Raw genomic sequence first — 20409 nt, forward strand, 5'->3', positions numbered from 1 at the left:
GCAATGACCAAATGCAAGGACAATGCACAGGACACGCTAGAGTGGGATGAAAGAGACAACAGGGCTGTAGGATCAAGGAACCTGTCAAGACTAGGTAACACACATTGTCAAAGATAATAAGAGCACATCAGTCAGAAATCACCACCCTGCCCCCAATGCAATTCCCATACTAATCAGTGGACAGAGGCTCAAGAAGCTGCATATTGACACTGAGGCATGATTTGGTACCACCACATGCTGTGCAGGGATACAGGGTGTGGGCACAGTGTCAAACTTGCATTACAAAAGGGAATTGATATCAGCCCACATATCAACTGATATTGTGAGTGACAATAGACATACCCCACTCTCTGTAGGCTGAGCAGACAGACCTACACAAAACACCTTATCCATCAATCACATGCATCACAGTACATCATGTATCCTACTGCCATTTGCCACTGGGTGTTTATGTGCAGAGCTGAGGGGCATAGGGAGTCATTATGTGGCTTCCAAACTGCAGTCCAACAATGCCAGATGCCTGAGATTACTGTGCCAACATAGACAGAGCTCAAATAGCGTTTAACCAACACATACAACATGCATTCACCCCTCCTGCTGTCATGCAATCACATTGCTGTCATGACCACACATTGATAACATTTTCTGGCAAGAGTTGCATGAGGATGGATGTCATGTCAACTCACCTACTCATGTGCATCCAACACAAGTTGGGTTGGGGAACACTCAATACGCACTACCACATTGCCGCAGAACTCCAAACCTGTCACTTGACATAGAAACATGCCCACTGACTCAACCATTAATGCATACTGACACTGCCTACAGGGCTTTGACCCTACAATCTGACAAACTGGGCCTAAGCCTAGTCTAACTAAAGTTAAGGTAAGTAGAAGTACTTAGAAAGGTGTGCACATGGGGTACTTACATTGTGGTCTGGTGTACCCTAGAGATGTTCATACAGGGGTAGGACCTCCTACATCAGCTTCTCCAGCTCTTTCTGCAGGAAGACAGGACCCTGTCACCTGTAGGATGTGGCATGATTGCTCACAGAGGCAGCATACAGCAGCTCAGGTAGTAGAGGTCTTGCTGGCAGCAGTGTCAGGAGTCACCCCCTCCATCTGAGACACTCCTGGTGGCCAAATGCCCTTACCCCCACCGACCATGCACGTAACCTGGGCATCATCATGGACTTCACGCTATCCATGACCCGTCAAGTCAACACTGTCTCATCATCATGCTTCCACACTCTCTGTCTCCTCCAGAAGATCTTCAAGTGGATCCCCACCGAGACAGGAAGGACGGTCACCCACGCACTGGTCAGCAGCAAACTAGACTATGGCAATGCACTCTATGCCGGCATCACAAAGAAGCTACAAGCAAGACATCAGAGAATCTAGAACACAGCAGCCAGACTCATCCTGGACATCCACTGCCACAGCCACAGCCACATCTCCACTCAACTCAGAGATGTCCACTAGCTCCCTATCAACAAACACATCACTTTCAAGCTACTGACACACAACTACAAGACATTACACAACATCGGACCAGCCTACCTCAATCACCGCCTGACTTTCTACACCCCCACCAGACAACTCTGATCCTCCCAACTCGCCCTCACCACCATCCCCAGAATCAGGAAGAGCACAGCTGGAGGCAGATCCTTCTTTTACCTCACAGCTCGGACCTGGAACATGCTCCCACTCAACCTCAGACAGGCTCCTTCGCTGAAGTAGTTTGGGAAGGACCTCAAGACCTGGCTCATAGAATGATCAGCATGCCTACGACAGTGCCTTGAGACCCCACGGGTGATAAGCCGCACTATACAAATATCTGATTGATTGATTGATTGATTGAGTTAAGTGAGGGATTCAGCAGAAGATGGTGGTCACGTCTGCTACGTACATGACCTTCACCGCTGGCGGATACTGCCATTGGCCCAAGAACGTCACATGCAACAATGTTATCCTATGGCAGTGTCTGCCACAGTAGCACCTGCCTACCGCTACGACTTCTGCCGGCGGTCACAGACGGTTCCTAATATCCAGTGGAGTAGGTCAGGCAGCCGCCATTTTAGACGCATACAATGCATTTAAACAATATTTGTCATGCGTCACAATTCGGAAATTGTTGTCCAGGTGATTCTTGAGTGCTGTCCTTGTCCTGTCACGTAGGTCAATTGTTTTAGTAATCATATTGGTATCTGGTCCAGCACATATGACAACTTAATTGGGGCACAGCTACCACTCCCTCCCCCACGGGCACTCCAGGATTTGGGGCATTGAATCACAGTCCAATACATGCACATATTGTTGCTGGCCACATAGTTGATGTGTACACATATGTGGAAAAGCAAGGGGGTAACCTGTTACTACTGTGTAATTGTTAGTGAAGATGTGTGTTGTGTATCATGTCCTCAGTGTATGACATGACATGTCACATTTCGGCCATATTCTCCTTTTGTCCCACACAGTTACCCTGGGAGGAGAAGGATCATACACCAGCCTGTGTTCCTTCCACTGGTAGATCTGCAGGCCATGGAGGACAGAGGTGTAACCCCGATGTACCGCCTGGATTGGCAGACAATCGTGGATCTTTGTCGTCTGATGGAGCCAGATCTGTTGCCAGCCATCAGTCATCCAAATAGCATACCACCCATTTTACAAGTCATGGCAGTGTTTTACTTCCTGGCCACAGGGTCCTTCCAACATACACTGGCCCTAACTGCTGGGATGTCCCAGCTTATGTTTAGTCTGGTCTTGAAGGATGTACTCTCAGCAATGTTGAAACACCTGGATAGCTACATCCAGTTTCCACAATGTGAGGATTTTGCCCATGTGAAGGCTGACTTCTATGGTTTGGCACTCATCACACATTGATGGTACCTATGTAGCCTTTGTCCCTCTGACATGTCTATCGGAACAGGAAAAACTTCCATTCCATCAATGTCCAAGTACTTTGTTTGGCGAACCTCTACATTTCGCAAGTATGTGCCCATTATCTGAGTTCAGTCTATGATACATTCATCATGCAGAACAGCACTAGTCAACAGCTGATGACACAACTGCACCCAGAGAGGGCCTGGTGGGTTGGTAAATAACATATGTCATGTGTGTTTTTATGCTGTGCCTGCGGTTAATGAGACAATGCTTCAGACTCATGGATGCACACATGTTGCATTCCCTCACAGGGGACTCTGCATACCTAAGCCATCCATGGTTATTGACACCAGTGAGGAAGCCAGCTAGGCCAGGTGAAGTCCACTTTAACAAGGCACATGGAAGAACATGGAGTGTTGTGGAGTGGAATTTTGGGCTCCTGAAAGCAAGATTCCGGTGCATTGACAAGACTGGTGGAAAAATGTGTAAGTTCAGAGTGGCCTGCTGCATGCTCTACAACCTTGCCGTGAGGAGAAATATTCCATTCATCCCTGTTGGGGGGGGGGCTGTCAGTGCCACCGGATGAGCCTCCTGAAATGTCAAGTGATGAGGATGAAGGTGTAGACATGTGGGCAGATCTCATCAATCACTACTTCACTTGAGTGTAAGCATGTGATGTTTTGTGATTACTGTGACTGCATGGGGTACTTCAGGGGTCAGGAATTGTTGATAAGGATATCTCTGTCACCATGAGACAGGGCATCTTATGATATGCATCATACAGCCAAGGTTTGCGGGATACATCAGACTTGAAGATGTGACTCTCTAGATGATCTTCTTTGTTTGGTGTAGTCATATTGCACTGTCAGTGATACAACTGAAGTTTGAAATGAGGTGTGTGTCTTATGTATGCCTTTACCTGCCTAAACTCCTTGTATGTCACTTTTTTCTTCCAGGTGCCCTCACCATGCAATTCATAGTTGTGTAATTGGCAGGTGGCTGTTGCTGGTCTGACATATGAAGTGGACATGGTTTGGTCCAGGTAATGTTGGCCCAGATTTGGGAGGTTTGAGTCCTATGTCCAGGCTGCCTGGACAGTGGGAGAGCAGGAATCCGAGCTATACAATTGACCTGTTTGCCGTGGTGTGTTGGTCCAGTGGTCTCATGTGCATGAGCATGGCCTTGTAACATGTCATCCTGTGCGATCCTTGCCTTCTACCTTCAAATTGTGTTAACATTGATCCTGTATGACCTGTTAGTGGCTGTGAATGTGTTTCCTCATTGCAGACCAGTGTGCCTGTGCCACAAGACTGAAACAGGTTTGTGACATTCCACCTGATGCTTGCTCACTGTAATGGGTAGAGCCTGGGGTCAGGCTCTGTTCTGCTACCCTCTGTCTGTGCCATGGCGTATGTTAAATTGGCAGGCTTGGTTTTGGTTTGTGATAAGGGTAAACTGGTGACAACATCCCATACTCTTAGCCTAATCTACGGGACAACGTCTTCCAAGCTCTTTCTGGTGTGGTCTGTGGCACAGTAGTAATAGGATATCTGGCCTGAATCCATATGGCTAGGACTTTCTTGGCTATGGCTGTGCAGACAGTCTTAACACCTTATGTGGAATACAGTACAATAAAACGTTTGGTTTGACCATACACTTGTGGCATTGTGTTGCTAGTCATCCTCATCATGACACTACCTGAGACATCTTTCTCCATCCCTTGCCTTCTTATGTCTTAATCATATACATTACATGTTATTAGCATTCAACATTCTAGACAGTTTAAAAAGTGAGGTAATAGGCAGTGTTTCAGTGATGGGTGTGTTTATTTACATTACTACAGAAGCTAATAGTGATAATTGGAAAAAAACTAAAATTGATAAGGTGAAGGGATCAGTCATGGTGGATGCAATCAATAGAGTGGAGGCCACAATATTTGAAGTCCATATTTCAATGTCCTATTACCATGGATAATGGAAAGTGGTTAAGGGACAGTCAACAGAGTGCATTCGTGACACATAAAGGAGTGACATCAGGAAGTGGTTAATTGCTGGCAGTGGTTGGTGTCTTGCCACCCGTGCATCCTCAATGCTTGGCTGGACGTCCATGCTTGCAGGGGGCGGTCAGATCCTACATGCGCAGGGATGCTTGAGATGGGTGCTTCCCTTGGCAGGGACCCCCTTCGAGTGGCCGACACCGATGAAGGCCCTGGTGTGGATGCGCCAAAGGAAGGGGTGGGATGTTGTTGCCTATCCCTGCTCAAGGTACTGTTAATGTCCCTTAGTACCCCTGTTAGGGAGGGAGCCTTCCACAGTTCCTACATCTCCCAATGGAAATCCCTCCGTAGCTCCTTGATTTCCCTGAGTTCTGTCAGTACCTGGTCCATCATGCTTTGGGACTGTTGGTAGTCTCCAAAGACCTGGCTGATGGTATCCTGGCCAAAGGAATCACCAGCAACCTCTTGCTGCTGTACCACACCATCCCTCCCACCCCACATGCTAGCACCCTTGGTGCAGCCTGCCCCCTTCTACTGGTTCCAGGTCCATCATTGTCAGGGTTTGAAGGTTGTGACTCAGGAACCTGGACTGGGGGGCACAAGATGTTGGTGACTGTAGTAGGGATGCAGGTCTGGGCCACTGGCTGCCTGTGGTGTAGAAGCCACAGGGCTGGGAGGAGTCTATGTTGTGAGGCTGAGGCTGAACGGTGTCATTTGGCCAGGTTGCCAGGTGGCCCAGAACAGTCAATGTCCAGCAGTCCAGGAGTGTTCTCTTCACTGAGGGCTTCGTCCATGGGGGGAGTGACAGTCTCCTCTGTGATGTCGGTAGTAGCAGTGGCAGTTGCAGTCACAGCATAACCTATTGATGTGGAGAGACAATGTTAGAGATTGCGTTGTGACATCTACCTCCAATAGTTGACTGTGATTTTGGCTAGGGCAATATTAACATTGTATTTTCTGATTTCCCTTTTGTGTCAGGTACACATATTGTCATTTGTAGCGAGCTGACATTGTTGCCACATACTAATTCCTGTTCATTGACGTAGCCTCAGACTGTCTGGAATCATTAGCCGGTGAAGGGATGGTAATAGACTCATGTCTTGCCAGCATTGAAGGCAGGACATTGGCTGGGCAGGATGTTGTTTGAGTCATCTTGAAAGCTATTTGTCATCATTGTCAGAACCTTGGATTATATGTGATAGTTGTCATCCTATGGTCAGTGCATTGTGGATGTGATTGCTGCCACTGCTTTTCAGCACTCACAATTTGGGCCCTTTGATCTGTGTAGGAAGTTCTTTCTAGACATTTTGGGCTGTCCTTCCTGTCTACACTATTTTCACCTTTGCATAGCAGCTTAGATGGATCTGGATGTATTGCCACATCATAGGGTGTAGCATGACCTGTATCTGTGTCCCTCCCAGGTGTGTCATATTCATTATCGGCTTCAGGGAATGTGGCACAATGTCACATGGACAGTCGCCTGGTGTTTGGGGTTGCATATCCTGATCCTCCTTGAATTTATTCAGACATTACTCTTATCACAACTCACAGTTCAGTTTGTCTGTTTTCTGAGGTGAGCAAGAATACCAAGAGTCATATTTGACCATATGCAGAGTGGGCTAGGTAATTGGATTAGGCAGACACGGCCTCTTGGCCTCAGCAGGCATGTGACTCCCAGTACTACATATAGATTTTCAATTTGACTCTCTCAGGTGTGTGCAAGTCATGTGTGTGTGTCCAGGAAAAGTATTTTGGCAGGTATACAGTGTACTGTTGCCTAAAATGTGAGTAAGGGATCCTCCTATGAATATTAACCATTTCACTCCCTGTATCCCACACACTGTATAGTTGCCTCCTGTCAGTTGAGTGCAGTTCAATTGGTGGGTAGGGGGAGAAGGGTGTTTTGTAAGGGGATACTTTGTATTGGCTGGAGGTGGGTGACACTAGTATTGCTCCCTGACCTTGGCATTCCTGTCAGTGCCCGCCCTACTCTGAGACACTGTAAAGTTGTCCTCCAGTCAGGTGAGTAGCATTCACTAGCAAAGTGTAGGACATGGTAATCTTAAGTGTGGTACACAGTTCTGGTCTTACTAATGGAAGTACAGTGCCTGTTGGGAATTGTGCTGCAGTCATTTCCCTGTGCTACACAATATATACGGAGACTTGGTTCCCCCAGGTGGGTCTAGTTTCCATGTGAGGTTGCAGACAGTGGTCTTTGGACAGGTGGTGACTGGGCTGGTGGGTTGGTTAATAGTGAAGGTGGCAAAAGGTGATCAGTGAGCATGCATGACAATACATTTTGGTGATATGTTTGTGTTGTGACTTATCAGACTCCACTCTCCCAGGTATTCCCATCAAGCACTCAGGATGCAGAATGGCCAAGACCTTGTCCACCCATGATGTGAGCTGTAGGGGAGGAGATGGAGGACCGCCGCCAGTCTGCAGGATGGCAAGATGGTGCCTGAATGCCATGGAATGGACCTTGTCCCTGAGGTCATTCCACCTCTTCCTGATGTCATCTCTTGTGTGCAGGGAACTGCCTACAGAGTTCACTCTGTTGGCAATCCTTTGCCACATTTCCATTTTACTTGTGATAGTAGTTTGATGGAGTAGGGCTCCAAAAAGTTGTTGCTCTACTCTGATAATTTCATCCACCATGACTCTTAACTCGTCATCTGTGAAACAGGTATGTTTATGGGGTGACATGGGGGTGATGGGAAAACGGGGGGTGCTGGTTGCAAAACAGGAGACAGGGAGTATTTACAGTGGAGATGTGCAAATGTTTGTGATATGGGTGTGTTGAGGGTGTTGGATGTGTGCTGAGTGAGAGAAAGACGGGTGTCTATTTAATTGGAAAGTTTGTATTGTGGAGCGCTCTGGATGGTGAATTTTGCATGGGAGTTGCAAAGGATTGTAGTGTGTGAAGGGGTTTGTTTCATAGTGTGGTTTGCAGGCGTCTCGAGTGTGGGAAAGTGTGTCAGCTGTGTTGTTTTCAAATGCATCCAATGTGGTGTAGTGTATTACTCTGGTGACTGCTGACCACTGCGGTTCAAACCTCCATTGGACGACCACCATGACAAGACCGCCATTGCGATTTTTGACGTGTCATAGGTTTGATGAATGGTTGACAGGCTGGTGTTGCTGGTGGTTGGACTGCCTATTTCGCACCCTCCAGAACCCTGGCAGGGTTGGGTTTTTGGCCGGCTTTTGTTGGTCCTGCCTGTGTAACTCGTAATATAGCAGTCAGTGTGACATGAAGACACCATTTGCCCTACAGTAGCCAATCGGAACCCCTACCTAAGACTTTGTTTTCTGCCAGTCGGCGTCAAGCTGCTGCAGGCTGCTGCTGATGGGCTACATTGGCAGCCAGCTCCATTCCCAGACCTTACTCCTTTCACTCTCCTCAGCAGCCAAGGAGCAGGGGGCAGAAGGAGGCAGAGAGCCAGGACGCTGGCAACGGGGACCCAGGTAGCATTCAGACGCTTGTATCCGTGTCTCTTCTATCTGCATAAGCTGAGGGGGGGCTAAGCCTCTACATTATTTGCATATGGGGGGGCTGTGCTTGGAAAAAGGAAATTTGCAGTAAGAGCTACACAGAAAAAAAACTGTCTCCCCAGAATCCCTAATAAAGGAAGTGGTGCTATAGGGTATGGTGCTGAGACCAGCTGGGAGAGTTGGAGACCTGGTGAGCATCAGCTGCTGAGTGGTAGTCCTGCAGCTCCCACCAGAAAGAGATGTGTGTGTGGCCTGAGAGAGTGCTTTAGAGCCCTGTGGGAAGAAGGCTAGGAACTTTGTGAAAATGGATGACTTCTGGTGTTGAGCTGGTTTGCTGCTGGCTGGTAGTGCTGGGCCCTAAAGTGCAAAATAAGCAAGTGCAGGGACGCTGCAAGACAGGGGGTGTGCTTGGCCATCCATATCAAGCTTGTGAAGGAGGGCAATTGGTGATGAAGGACCAGGCAGCATTCCGTTGCATGCGGAACTCTGTAGACTTTCACTGAGTTTTTAGATTTCTCCCCGGTATTCAGCAGAGTAGAACTCTACGAGCTCCTTAGAGTAAACCTTTCAAAGTTCAATACTTTCTATACTGTTGCTTAGACTGGTGTGGGAATTGTAAATCTCACCCCGTCACGGTCTAACAATTTCCCTACTGTCGCTTAGAGAGGAGAGGGAGTAGTTAGTGTGGGGTTTCATTATTTTCAGTATTGTTATGTATTGTTTTATTATTTTGGGTTTAGAGATGTGTATTTTATTTTTTGAAATGTTTTATGTTATGTGTATTTGTGAAGTGCACTATGACCTGAATGGGTATCTTGCACTGAACAGGTGTGTGTTTCTTGCCCTGCAAGAAGGTTGGCTAACTAAAAAGCCAGGTCTACAACTTGTTGCAGAATTCAAGAAGAGAGGAGGAGGCTCTGACAAGGTGAGGAAGGCTACTTGATGCTTTAGTAGTGATGTAAGAGAACACTTGTCCTCCTGATATAGTTCTGTGTTTGCTTGGAATATGTGTGAGTAGGAGTACTGTGAAGTGTCTGGGTAGTTGGGGCCTAATTTGCTTAGTGCCTTTAATTTGTGTGTAAGGAGTTTGAAATGAGCATATTTGTGTATCAGGAAGCAGTGGAGCTCCCTGATGTGTGCTGTGAATTGATTGCAGATTAGGAGGTTGAAAATTAATCTGGGTGTCAAGATCTGGATCTGCAGCATCTTCAGGATGTGGTAGCAGTATAATGTGACTGCATTGACCTGTGCGATCATGTCCAGTTTGATGTTGATGTTTTTTCCAAGGTTCCTGGCATGAGTGCTCAATGTGGGTCAAAGTTTGGCTGTCCATCAGTTGAAGTCCCATAGTGAGGTGTTCTTGCTGAAGTTCATTACTTATGACTTGTTGGTGTTGACCTTGAGGCAGCTGGGTTTTGTCCAGTTAGTGACTTTGGTCATGCAGGCAGTGAACTTGTTTATTGTGTTGTAGGGCCTATGCTTAGTCTCCAGATTAGATTTCAGTTTTAGCTTGACATCTCTTTCTAATAGTGACTTTTTACATATTTTTCCACTAACACAAGAATGTGCTGCATAACCATTTTTTCTTGGTTGCACTGCACCTCTGTCACAGTGTAGTGAAAAAAGAGTTTTATTATAAACAACAACATCCATGCTGTACTCAGTGAGAAGAGCACTTCATGCTGGATTATCATGGAACTGCTGTGAACTGTGACCAAGATGCAGGCCTGCTAACCCTGACCTTCATCCTGTGAAGGAAGATCCGTACACTTAGACCAAATTCCTGACATCTAAGACCAAGGTATAGGTGTTAAACTATCCCAACTGATGGATGTGGCAAAGTATACACCTACTATGCTCTCTTTAGTATAGTATTATATATAGATAGTGTTGGAAAATAGCTCTTTATGCAGGGTCATCCTCAGACTTTTTGGCTTCCTCCTCTCCCATTTTTGGTGAATTTATTTTTGTTGGCCTTAGGACTCTGTGCACTTTACCAATGCTAACCAGTAGTAAAGCACTTGTGCTCTCTACCCAATTGGCATATTTACTTTACTTTTTAGCCCCTAGTAAATTGCGTTACATGTGCTCAGGGCCTATAAATGAAATGGTAATAATGGGCCTGCAAGACTGGTTGTACCACCCACTTAATTAGCCCTTTTAACCATGTCTCAGGCCTGCTATTGCAGAGATTCTGTCTGCAGTTTAAACAGCCATCTCAAACTGACAAAATAAACATTATGGTGGGCTAAAACCTTCTTTTTAAATACACATGTTACCTCTAGGGTAAGCCCAGGACAGCCCTGGGGGCACGGTGCAATGTATTTCAACAGTATTTAGTTGTACATGTCCTAGTGGTGAAAACTGTTAAATTTGTTCTTCACCACTGCAAAGCCTATCTCTCCTATAGGTTAACTTTGGAGTTGCTTTATTACATCTTATTAGTGTAACTTCCAAATGGGTAGAAACAACCCTTTCATGTTTGGTGTTTCTGGAATCACAATTTTAAATCCTAACGTATGGTGAAGTCAGATTTTATTTTAAAATGCAATTCTGAAAATGTCACTTTTAGAAAGTTAGCATTTTCTTGCCTTAGACATTTGGGGGGGGTCATTACAACATTGGCGGTAAAAGCCGCTTACCGCAGTGCAGAAGACTGCCAACACACCACCACGGCAGCGGAAAACCACCACAGCTATTATGACCCACAGCACGGAATCCGCCAAAATTCGGATACCCACACAAGTCCGCCACACCAAAGGTCAGTGATAAACTGGCGATAACAAAACCGACACCGTCACACCAACAGAAATATGCCCACACTATCACGACACACGAATCCACGCAGCAGTTTTTCAACCGCGGTATTCCATTGGTGGTACACACCGCCGCGCTCAAAATACACACACATATACATAACACAGCCACATTGGACAATTCGAAATAAACACACCTGATACACATACACACACCACTCCCACACACCCAATACAATATAAAGCACACACCAACATCACCCACAAACCCCTACGACCAAAAATCACGAACGAAGGCCAGAGAGAGACACCACCATCAACAATACCAGCATCCACAGGCGCACAACACCATCACCCACATAACTTCCACGCACCTCACACAAAACCCCACTACATATCAGCACACTTATCACCACACACACCACCCCACACATCACCTACACCACCCCATGGCACAGCAACGACACCCGAGGTTCTAGGAGGAGGAGCTCAGGGTCATGGTGGAGGAAATCATCTGGGTAGAGCCACAGCTATTCGGATCACAGGTGCAGCACACCTCAATTGCAAGGAAGATAGAGCTATGGCGATTAGTGGACAGGGTGAATGCAGTGGGACAGCACCCAAGAAATTGGCATGACATCAGGAAGAGATGGAACGACCTACGGGGGAAGGTGCGTTCCGTTGTATCAAGACACCACCTGGCGGTTCAGCGGACTGGCGGCGGACCCCCACCTCCTCTTCCACAACTAACAACATGGGAGGAGCAGGTCTTGGCGATTCTGCATCCTGAGGGCCTCGCAGGAGTAGGTGGAGGAATGGACTCTGGTAAGTCAAATCTTAACTATTACATCCCCCACCCTACCTGCATGCCAGCACATACCCTCACCCCATCACTCTAACTCCTCACAAATGCCCCAACATCACAAACCACACATCCTAACCCCAAGCCCAGCATGCAACAACAAAGCATGGACACCCATCACTAAAGCATGCCCACTGCACATACCCATACAACCCCCTAAACCATCATCACACAAGGTCCCACACAGGAATGCAAGCACTAGGGTACACGGTCACCCACCCATTGCACACCATGGCACACAAAGATGTAATAAACATCCTTTTATACCCCTGCAGGACCCCTACCCAACGTCACCGGACAGGAGGGTCCACACATGTCTTCACCACCAACAGAAGAGGCCCACAGTGATGACAGCACATCTGTCCAACTGGATCTAGATGACCAGACCGGCCCAAAGGGGACCTCTGGACAGTCGGTTCCCCACACCCAGTCACAGGCCACTACAGAGCTTCCCCCCTCTGGAAACATCAGCACTGAACCCACCCACCCAGCGGGCCCATACCTCCGTCCCCAGGACACGTCAATCAGCAGTGTGTCCACCACTACAGGGAACCCAGGCTAACCCACCACCCCAACAACAACAGGCACCTGGGGGCAGTGGTGGTGGGCACTCGGTCCAGGGGACGGAGGCCCAGGAACACAGGGGAACTAGGAGGGCTGCTGTGCGACAGGGGGCGGACAGGCCCAGGGAACCCACTCTCCACGAGGCCCTCTCCTCCATCATGGGAGCCTACCACCACTCCCAGGAGACAATGGCAACGGTACTGGCAAAGTTTCAGGAGACCCAGCGCCTGCAGGAGGAATAGTATATGGGCTTCAGGGAGGAACTCAGAGCCATCAATTCCACCCTGGGCACCATCGTAGGGATGCTGAAGGAACCAGGAGGTACACTGTGGCACTACAAGGAGCCCCTGACACTAGCCTGGACGATGAACTGCCCACCACCTCCGCCGGCGCTAGTGGACAGGAGACAATGCCACAGGACCACCACACCAGCACCCCACCCCCTGCAGAGGGAGAACCACCTCGCAAACGGTCCCTGAGATCCAGGAACAAGACAGAGAACGATGCCAGGACCCTCGCCAAGAAATGAGACCACCCTGATTGTTATACTACTGTCCCACTTTGTCACCCTGTCCATCCTTTAAAATGCCCCAGCTCCACTTCCTATGCCCATTTGGGCAATGCACCTGTGAGACTAATAGACTGGACTCTGCCATGGACATTCCTCCGCCATCACCCCTCACCATTTTGCTGCCCCCTCCAATTTTGAGCACTAAAATAAACACCCTTAAAGCACAAAACAATCTGGAGTCAGTCTGTGATTTCAGAATTCCGTATTAGCAATAACTGTGGCAAAAAGCTCTTTCATTCGTAATGTCAACATACCTATGTCATACAGCTCTAGTCCATGAGGAATCAAAGCAGATGTCACACTGTGGCACCCAGATCTGTGAAATTGTAAGGGAAAGTGACAACTCAGTGACCATACACTGGGTGAAAACGACAGACAGTAGAGAGGTAGTAGTGTTTAATTACATGTAGTAGGCAGGTTTGTATTCAGACCTGTGTTTCACTGGAAATATTGCTGGACCACTGAGTCCCTGTTTTCCATGTCTTCTTCCTCTGCTTCCTTGTCTTCACTGTCCACAGGCTCCACAGCTGCAACAACACCGCCATCTGGACCATCCTCCTGCAGAAAAGGCACCTGTCGTCGCAAAGCCAAGTTTTGAAGCATACATCAGGCCACGATGATCTGGCACACCTTCTTTGGTGAGTAGAATAGGGATCCACCTGTCATATGGAGACACCTGAACCTGGCCTTCAGGAGGCCGACGGTCCGCCCGATCACCCTCCTGGTTCGCCCATGGGCCTCATTGTAGCGTTCCTCAGCCCTTGTCCTGGGATTCCGCACTGGGGTCAGTAGCCATGACAGGTTGGGGTAACCAGAGTCACCTGCAAATGGCGAGGGACAACTGTTAGACACACACTAACCTGTAGGAATATCCCCAGACCCAGACAGCCATTCCCACTGACTAGCTTCCAGGTGCTCACCTAATAGCCACAAACGGTGCCTCTGGAGTTGACCCCATCACATAATGGATGCTGCTACTCCGCAGGATGTGGCGTCATGCACTGAGCCAGGGAACATCGCATTCACATGGGAGATGTACTGGTGTGCCAAACATACCATCTGTACATTCATGGAATGGTAACTCTTCTGGTTTCTGTACACCTGTTCACTCCTGTGGGGGGGGTACCAAAGCCACATGTGTCCCATCAAAGGCACCTATGATGTTGGGGATATGTCCCAGGGCATAGAAATCACCTTTCACTGTAGGCAAATCCTCCACCTGAGGGAAAACGATGTAGCTCCGCATGTGTTTCAGCAGGATAGACAACACTCTAGACAACACGTTAGAAAACATAGGCTGGGACATCCCTGATGCGATGGCCACTGTAGTTTGAAATTACCCACTTGCAAGGAAATGGAGCACTGACAGCACCTGCACTTGAGGGGGGATTCCTGTGGGATGGCGGATAGCTGACAACTGGTCTGGCTCCAACTGGGTACACAGTTCCTGGATTGTGGCACGGTCAAGCCTGTATGTGATTATCCCATTTCTTTCCTCCATTGTCGACAGGTCCACCAACGGTCGGTACACCGGAGGATGCCGCCATCTCCTCACATGTCCCAGCGGACGGTGCCTATGAAGGACAACAAAGAGCACAGAGTCAAACAACTCAGAGGTACGTACCCACAGCTTACACAGAACACCATTCATAATCTAAAAAGTGGCCTGTATGTGTGTTGAGTCTAGGCCTAGGTATGTATGACGCAGTTGAAAATCAAGCCATGTGGGCCCCTGAAATGGCGGCTGCCTGACCTGTAAAGTGGGACAATGGGATGTGAGGTAACTGCGCTGGCGTTGTACACCGTCGTGGTAGGCGGTCGAAGACCGCGGCGCAATGCTCCATTGCTTAACAATGGACCCTATGGGCCCAGGAGCCAATAACGATGTACGCCGGCGGTGGCGGTACGCACCGCCGCGGACGTGACCGCCATTTTCTATCTGCTCAATCACTCGATACCTGATCTTCGACAGGAGAGGACCTACACTGCAAGTGCTGCTGTGACTTCGGTCTGGAAGAGACAATGGCTCGAGTGTCTGGGGAAAGGGCCCCTGCCTTCACATTGGAGGAGTTGGAGAAACTCGTGGATGGGGTCCTCCCCCAGTACATGCTACTCTACGGTCCTCCAGACAAACAGGTAAGTACACTGGGAGCATGCTGTATGTGCTATGCCTGTGTGGAGAGGGCTGGATGTAAGAAGGAAGGGGGGAGAGTGTGGCGTGCATGAAACGACGGTGAGTGCATGTGCCACATGGCAAGGGTAGGGATGGGGGCCAATCACTTTGACGGTGCAGTTAGTAATAACTTTCTCTTCCCCTGTACAAATCATGTAGGTCAGCGCCCACCAGAAAAATATATTTGGCCAAGGACGTCCGGACCCTGGGGTCTACCACAGATGGAGCACCCACTGCCGGAAAGATGGGACGACATTCGCCGTTGGAGCAAGAAGACAGTGGAGGCTCAGCTGGGGATGGCCTCCCAACGTGGGAGGGGTGCCCATCGCACCATGACCCCCCTGATGTTCAGGATTCTGGCGGTGGCATACCCGGAGTTGGATGGGAGCTTGAGGGCATCACAGCAGACACAAGGGGGTGAGTACACTCTCATTCTGCTGATTTTGCACGCAGTTGGGGGGTCTGGGTGGGGGAGGTGGGCTGTGAATTTCCCTAGGCAAGGGCGAGTTCCGTAGGCAAGGTCCCTCTGTAAGGCAGGCCATGTGTCACCCACCGCACCTCTGTAGAGTGCCAAGTACACCTAGTCATGCCCCTGTGTCATCCATGTGTGCAGATGTCGTCCATAGCCTGGTAGGCCATGTCCCAGGAATTGAACAGTGGAGCCCAAGAGTGCGGCGTAGTGCAGGGGGCTTGTGTGTATGTCGTGTCCGCCAACGGTAGCGGTAATGCATGCACTCAACATGTCTTTCTTCTGTTGTTCCCCCCTTTTTGTGGTCTCCCTGTTCTTGTGTGCATTAGCATCATCAGGCGGAGGAGCAGTGGCACCGGAGCATGAGGGGGCTGCATCCCACATGGCCATGGAGGCCACACTACGGAATCGGACTTCACCAGTGGGACGGAGGGCGAGGGGAGCTCCACGGCGGGAACAGGAGCTGAGACCAGTGACAGGGACTCGTCCTCTGATGGGAGCTTCCTTGTGGTGGCGGCAACATCTGTGCCCCCCCATCTACAGGTACAGCCGCCACCCCCCCTTCCAGCACCGCCCTCCCAGCAGCCCCTCAGCCTTTGCCCCGTGCCCGCTCACCCGTGAGGGTGGGCATCACCTTCGCCCCTGGCACCTCAGGCCCTGCCCAAGTCACCCCTGCTGCCCTCAGTGAGGAGGCCATTGACCTCCTCAGGTCCCTCACTGTTGGGCAGTCTACCATTTTGAATGCCATCCAGGGTATAGAGAGGCAGTTGCAACAAACAAATGCATTCCTGGAGGGCATTCATTCTGGACAGGCGGCCCTTCAGCAAGCTTTTCTGACTCTGGCCTCAGCACTGATAGCAGCCATTGTCCCTGTCTCTAGCCTCCCCCTCCTACTTCCTCCACCCAGACCTAATCCCCTGTACCCCAGCCTATCACAAGCACACCTACAGACCAGCATGCACACACGTCAACACACAAGAGAAGCTCAGGCAAACATAAGCACCACACATCCCACAGGCACTCACGCAAGCATCACACACATGCAGGCACACCAACATCCACTGCCTCCACTGTGTCCCCCTCCTCCTCGTCTCCCTCCTCCCTCCCAGTCTCGTCTACACTCACACCTGCATGCACTACCTCTACAGCCACTACTACCATCACCAGCACACCCAACACCACACCCCACTCACGTGCAGTCACCACCCCCACTACCATTCACACGTCCCCTGTGTCCTCTCCCAGTGTGTCTGTGACGCCCCCTCCCAAGATACACAAATGCAGGCACACAACCACCCAACAGCCATCCACCTCACGACAGCCTCCGGCCCATGCACCTTCACCCAAAGTCAGCAAACAAACACCTCCTACAACCACAACCTCTTCCTCCACTCCCAAACCCCCTCCAGCTACCCGTCCCAGTGTCTCCCAAAAACTTTTCCTGTCCAACCTTCACATCTTTCCCACACCTCCCCCACCCCGTCCGTATCCTATGTCCCAAACTAGCACCTCAGCCACAATATCTCCGGGACCAGTGGTGCCTGTAGTCACCGGAAAATGGAGTGCACCGGCCACCAGGGCAGCCAGTGTGGCACGGAGCCACAGCACAGACAGTCCCCCACCTGTGAAGCATCAGAAGTTGGCCAGTGCCCGGCGGGAGAGGGGGAAGACTCCAGCCAACAAAGCGGCTCCCAGGGGTACAGGTGGGAGTGTGGAGTCAGCTGCGACACCTTCCAAAGTAGGGAAGGGGCACAAGAAACTCAGCAAGTCTGGGAAGAGCAGCACGGCGGAGAAGACCGCCATCATCCCCGCTGCCCGGGAGGCAACCGCCAGCACCAGCCCAGCTGCCCAGGAGGCCACCGCCAGCACCAGCCCAGCTGCCCTGGAGGCCACCGCCAGCACAAGCCCCGCTGGGACAGAGAGGACCGCCAGTACAAGCCCTGCAGTCCCATGAAGGACCGCCAGCAAAAGCCCCGCTGGGACAGAGAGGACCACCACACAAGCCCCGCTGGGACAGAGAGGACCGCCAGCACAAGCCCCGCTGAGACAGAGAGGACCGCGAGCACAAGCCCCGCTGGGCCATGAAGGACCGCCAGCAAAAGCCCCGCTGGGACAGAGAGGACCACCAGCACAAGCCCTGCTGGGCCATGAAGGACCGCTAGCACAAGCCCCGGTGGGCCATGAAGGACCACCAGCAGCTGAGTCCCTGCAAAGGAGACCGCCGCTCCAAGGACCACTGAACAGGGCACCGCCGCCTCAAGCACCGCTGAACAGGGCCCTGCCATCTCAAGCACCGCTGACAAGGGCACCGCCGCCTCAAGCACCGCTGAACAGGGCACCGCCGTCTCAAGCACCGCTGAACAGGGCACCGCCGTCTCAAGCACCGCTGGCCCATGAGCGCCAAGGGCACTGACGCTACTGAGTCAGTGACGGGCAGAATGCAGCACTCTGGGCACCATGCCCCCTCCAGAACCAGTGGAGACTGTCATCCACTACCTCTGTCCTTAGAAGGATGAAGCACTCTGGGCACCATGCCCCCTCCAGAACCAGTGGAGACTGTCATCCACTACCTCTGTCTTTAGTAGGATGAAGCACTCTGGGCACCATGCCCCCTGCAGAATCAGTGTAGACTGTCACCCACTACCTCTGTCCTTAGCAGGATGAAGCACTCTGGTCACCATGCCCCCTACAGAATCAGTGGAGACTGTTATCCACTTGAGAGACTGTGGCTTTGCACTCCCCAGGATGGAACAGTGGGCAACCCACCCACTGTAGAGACTTGAGAGACTGTGGCTTTGCACTCCCCAGGATGGAACAGTGGGCAACCCACCCACTGTAGAGACTTGAGAGACTGTGGCTTTGCACTCCCCAGGATTGAACAGTGGGCAAGTGGCCCTCTCGTGGATTTGGCGTCGTACACTCAAGCGGCTGAGGTGCCCCCCCTTTCCATCCCTCTGAGGTGCCTGTTTTCTTGCTCTCTGATGCCGCTGCAGTGTTCTCTCTGTCATGGTCGGGGATCATGTGTGGGCCTCGCCCATACCGTGTGGGCCCAGTGTTCCACGGACATAATTGGAGCACTACCAGGACTACTATGCTTGGTATATATTTTGTTTATGGTGTATATATATATATATATATTTTTGCGTACTTGATTTTAATATATTACAATGGTTACACTAATTTCCTTTTGTCTTTGCATTCTTCCGGGTTGGTTGGGGGTGTAACTGTGATGTATCATGCTGTATTAGTGTGTGTGTTGTAGTGGGTGAGGGTGGGGGTGGGGGTGTTGCGTGTGGGTGTCACTGTTTATTCCCTCCACCCTCCCCTGTGTCGTAGGTGCAGTACTCGCTGTGGTCTTTGCCGCCGGCGTTTGTGCTCCTGGTAGAGGAGCAGGAAGACTATCGCAGGGAGAATTTGGAGTTCCGGGTCCATGGTGTCCTCGTTCCTCGTGGGGTGTGTAGAGGTCAGCTTTTTCCCTTCGAAAACCTGTTTCCGTCGTGTTTTTATCCGCTGTGAATCCACCCCGGAAAAGGTGGCGGATTGGCCTGTTGTGATACTGTGGGCGGTACATTGTCCTCCGCCTGTCTGTTGGCGGTGACCGCTGCGCTGTTTGTTTGTACCGCCATGGCGGTCGGAGTGTTAAAGTGGATATCTTTGTTAGCGGTTTCCGCCACGGTCGTAATTGCAAAAACTTTACCGCCGCCCTGTTGCCCGTCTTACCCCCACTTTAACACCGACCGCCAGGGTTGTAATGACCACCTTGGTGTCTGCCTCTGGTCACATGACTTGGTGTAGTTGCCAATAGGGTTTTGTGTATTTTTCCTAGACAACCACACACAATGGAAGCATAAATGTGACTAAATAGGTAATTCTGGGCAGAATGGGAGGGACAAGCTGGACACAGTCCTATAACTGAATAGGCTGTGCGCTGTCCATGATGAAAGGGCTTAAAGGCCTTTCTTATGGGGCGTGGCCAACATGGCGTCGGAGTTGGCCGCATAGCCTCCAGCTCCGTCTCCGGCCCGTGAAATGTATCCTTACCCGGCACCCACACCACTCCAGGTGCGGGGTGCCGAACGCTCTGTGTGGGGCACACACATTGCCCACATCGGCTCGAAGGACGACGCTCCTGGAGGGGCTGCGCTGCTGCGCAAGACCGGGCTCCATGAGGAGGGGCGCGGCCTGCTGCCCTTCCTGCTGGATCGCGGTGTTTCCATCTGCCGCTGGGGCTCAGACGGAGTCACGCTTCGGGGGGGCCCGTCTGGCGACCTGGCTGCCGTGGAGAAGACTTCGACCCCGGAGCAGGTAAGGCAGTAATAACCTCCTGCTCCGGGAATCCGCTGGCACAGGGGCGGCTCCCGCTGGGGACTCGGCCAGCCTGGCGGTGCACTCGGGCTGGATTCCCTGCCCCATTGAGCCTCGGCCCGCGTTTGGGCTGAGGCTGTGGAAACATCGGGGTGGCAGCCCCTTACAACGCAAATAGTGCCCAATCCGGGTACTGGATAACAGCATAATAAAAAATTTAAAAAACACGAGCAGAATGAGGGATGCAAGTGAGTGATACAAGAAAAGAAAGTGAGATAAAAAAAAGGAAGATTGAAAGCAGGACATAAAAAGGAAAAGAAAAGAGACGTGAAATAA

Source organism: Pleurodeles waltl, chromosome 1_2 (genome assembly GCF_031143425.1).
Source record: "Pleurodeles waltl isolate 20211129_DDA chromosome 1_2, aPleWal1.hap1.20221129, whole genome shotgun sequence".
Taxonomy (NCBI): Eukaryota; Metazoa; Chordata; class Amphibia; order Caudata; family Salamandridae; genus Pleurodeles; species Pleurodeles waltl.